This window comes from Ambystoma mexicanum, chromosome 10 (assembly GCF_040938575.1).
Source record: "Ambystoma mexicanum isolate Mex_15411 chromosome 10, UKY_AmexF1_1, whole genome shotgun sequence".
NCBI lineage: Eukaryota > Metazoa > Chordata > Amphibia > Caudata > Ambystomatidae > Ambystoma > Ambystoma mexicanum.
This window is the reverse complement of record NC_090932.1, coordinates 516736978-516741060: the sequence shown is the minus strand read 5'-3', so window position 1 is coordinate 516741060 and position 4083 is coordinate 516736978. Positions and strand designations below refer to the sequence as shown.

Below are 4083 nucleotides of genomic sequence, written 5' to 3'. Positions count from 1 at the left end.
CGTTAGCCATAGTTTACATGTGGGCTGCTGAACACGGACTTTCATGCTGCAATATCTTACAGCACTCCAAAAGCAAGGGGATAAGAGCCAAACCACAGGAAATGCACATGGTGGCATGAAACTCCCTATTGTTTAACAGGGGCAATTATGTACACCATATGCTAATTAACGCATAGCAGCTCTCTTCCGCCGGTCGCCCAAGTGCACAATGTCCTCCACAACCATTGTGTAAAAGTCACCAACTTCAAATGCATGCAGACACCATCGTGTATATGGAAAAATGCCACTGAAAACAGCTACCCGCCTACACACATACTAGGTGTGTCTAGTTGCAACAAGTGCTATCAATCATGGCAGTCAACAGATCAAGACAGGAAAAATAGAGATGAACATATTTTAATTTGTAAATATAAAAACACTCAAAATATTTCTATAAAACAAACAATGCATTTTGTTTACACAAAACATCACATAAAAATAATTTTGTGAAAGTCGATATTTTCAAAAAGAAAAAACCAAAACAAACACAGTCACCATGTTTGGACAATGTTGTGAGGTTAGTAAGGGTGTGCAGTAGACATATTGTTATTTTGTGTATCCTCAATTTGTAATTGACTTGTCCTCGACTCTGTCGACACAGAGAAATGTGTTTCTGGGTACCAGCAGCTTTTTGTACAGAGCGAAACACTCTATAGCTGACTTAAACTGCTATGGGATGTGCGCTGGACCCGTCTTCAGGACATTAAACGGTGACATCAAGAATTGGATGTCAGAAACAAGTTCATTAGTTGATCCTTCACATTATGGCAATCTAAAAACCAAAACAAAAAGAATGTGTTGGTGGCGCGGTTAAAACCCAAATGGGAGTGTCATATCTCTATACATATACACATGCAACTGTTGACACTAACCTTTTGATTACTTCATTAGCTTGTGTGGCATCGAATTAGGTGGACATGGAGACCAAATTCAATTGTTGAAACTGTGGGATCTCACAGTTGTTAGAACTAGAAAATAAAATGTAAACCTTAACTGCTTGTATTTGAAAATTATTTTTAACACAACTTGATGCGTATTGCGTGATACATGTTCTGTAATTTCAGAGCAAAGAAAGGGATTCAATATAAAGGCAAAGCCCAAAATGGATTAGTACAATTTGTGCTTCCATATAGTAGTGAATGCTACCCTAAATTTCGTGCCCAGCTGTGTGGTTTGAGGTCTGCTTTATTTTTCGTATGCAAGGTGAAATACTGAAATGACAAATTTACCTTCAGGCACAATGGAACTAATGCCTGCAAGGGGCTTCAGTAACCGCAGTGTTAGCGTGCTGAGCCCAACGCTTGGAACATCTGTCGTGAGTCCGTTTCTAGATGTAAATGCTCGTGGTTAGTAACTCGAAGCATTTCGATCTATCTGTATGTTAATTGCACAAACGCAAGCATTCATGCACTTACCTCTTAGTAGGTCCCTGCTAATGGCTCTCTGACCGCCACACTATCAATTCCTCACGGCAGCTGCTCAATATGGTTGCCGGATGTAACTACTCGAGCGTATCGAAAAACTAGACTGTGACTGAACTACCAATGTAGTACATTGTATGCGCCATCTTGGAATCAAAAATGGCGGATGTCACTGGTAAATCTTAAATTGAAACCATGCACAAAACTGATTAGGGCACGATTTTGCAGCCGTTATGTTCTTTATTATTACATTGTTTAGGGGCGTGTGTGTGTCTTTTATATTGATATATACATGACAACAAAAGTCACAGCACAAATGAATGTTAAGCTGTTTCTACCAAGGGAGAAGATCAACCCAATTTAGCAAATACATGAAAATGTTGCAATAGAAGCAAATGTGACATGAATAACTTATGTGTGCAAACGATTTCGCCGAGGTGGTACATAGTAATCGCACATATGGGACCGGATATTCTCATATTTTGACAGAATTATATCTTGCACCTGATGTCACAGATGTATAATGGGCAGACTTATTGTTGCCGGGCTCATGGGTAGCACGAATCATTAAATTCTCCTGGAGGGAGGGTCAACAAATGTATCTGATCCAAGAGTATTAAATGGATCATTTATGCAAAAACAGACTCCATTCAATCCCGATGTTTAAACCGGTCTGAACAGTGATGAGATTATAAATCCATTTTTGCTCGAGCCGTCTTAACATTCGATCTATCTCCCCCACGGGGGTGAGCTGGCACTGTTTGGATAATAAACCACTCTATGTTTTTGGCAGTGTGTTTAACTTTGACGAAATGGGCTACTAATGGTTTATCAGGCACTGAGTTCTTAACGCACGAGCGATGTTCACAGATCCTCTGCTTAATGGGTCTCTTTGTCTTGCCAATATATATTAGCCCGCAAGGGCAAGTGATGGCATAAATTGTCCATGGTGTGTTACAATTCGTAAAGCTCTTTAAATGCCACGTAAGACTGTTTAAATGAATGGATTTGAGGTTTTTCGTCAAACCACAAACTGAACAATTGCTGCATTTAAAATGCCCGCTGACTGGTGGCAGGTGCCATAATGTTGTTTGTTGTGGGGTAGAACGTGTTTTAGAGACCTTGAACGTGTGTACCAATTTATCAGATAAATTGGGCATACGTTTGAATGCAAAATGTGGTTTCTGCATAGAAAAATCTTCAGTTTGAATCAGAGGCCAATTTTTAAGGATGCAGCGGCGCAGGTCGTTGCTAATGGGCGAATAAGTGGAGACGCATGTGATTTTATCCTCATGAACCCTGTCTTGTTTTTCCAAACACTGAGACTGCACGTACAGCTACCGATAATTCTACACGGGTCAGCAGTATTTTCGAGCCGGCTCACTGGGACTCTGACAATAATATAGAAGATTCCTGAGAATGACATCTCTTGCATGCCCCCTTTGGGAAGATTCCAACTCCACCTTCCCAACCACAAGGATAAACGTGGGACCCCTAAATTTAGGTGGTTTCTCTCGTTAGCCAACTCGCTGACACATCAATCCCTGAGTGTCTGCCTAGCCCTGATGAATGTGACTTCCACCTTGATAATGCCACTGAAACCGGTAGGCTTTTTGTGGCTCTTTCATCAGCAATAATCCAGAAGTAGATTACCTGCTCAAAACTTGCTGGTTTACCTGCTTCACAATTCCCCAAATAAGATGGGAATCATCAAAAACTTCTAACTGGACTCTGGAATAATAATGAAAAAGACCAGAACAGAAAAAACATGGGAGATTTGAACTTTTAAGAAACTTTGATAGAATTTGATACTACATATTATGAAAAACGAATATGAACATCCAGTAATATCCTATTTTTACGTCCTGTGGATAGAGAAATTTAATAAAGATCTTTTTTCAGAGTTGTTTCACTGCCATGCCATAACAGAAACATCATCTACATAACACTGCCACGCTTTAGTTTGCATTTTGAAGGGATTATTTTCATGGTACACTGATTTTTGTTCTAGATTGTCCATGAATACATTTGCTAAATCGGGAGCAAAGGTCACGCCCATGCTTGTCCCGTTTAGCTATTGGTAAAATGTATCTTCCACCATAAAGTAATTGTTGACCAATGCTATTTTGATGCATTCACATATGAAGTCTGATGTAACTGACAGATCTTCTCTTTTTTCAAGGTACGTGTGTATAATCTCAATGCATTGCAATTGGGGAATGCTAGTGTATAGGGATTCCACATCTAGTGTGACCAAAATATTGCTGGGATTACTGACAAGATTGTTGACAATTTTTATCATACTAGTGGTGTCCTGAACTGAAGTTGGTAACTCCAATGTTGGGGATTCCAATTTTTTTTTTTTTTTAACTTTGTTTATTTTCAATCAAGGCAGAATGATAATTACAAACAGTATCAGCAGTGATTCTTTAGGTATATAGATCCCCAGTCTCTTACCCCCCCCCCTGGGTTTCCTCCCTCTCCTCGTTCTTCGGCCTCATTGCACCTCAGTCTCTGGAGGTGGTATCTTCCCTCCTAGGTTGTCCGCTTCTTGCCTCAGCGTCTATGGTTCTGCCTCGGGGGTCCCTTGGTTTTCCAGGATCCAGCGGGCTCGGGTCGGTTT

The 4083-nt window shown here is 40.3% G+C and overlaps 1 long non-coding RNA gene across 1 annotated transcript; it reads right to left on the bottom strand.

Moving 5' to 3' along the window:
* Positions 1 to 380: 380 nt before the first annotated feature.
* Positions 381 to 3606, bottom strand: LOC138493194 (uncharacterized). Its single transcript, XR_011276303.1, has 2 exons — positions 912 to 3606; positions 381 to 811 (listed from the first exon to the last, which is right to left on the bottom strand). It is a non-coding gene; the product is annotated as an uncharacterized lncRNA (long non-coding RNA).
* Between the last annotated feature and the right edge of the window lie 477 nt (positions 3607 to 4083).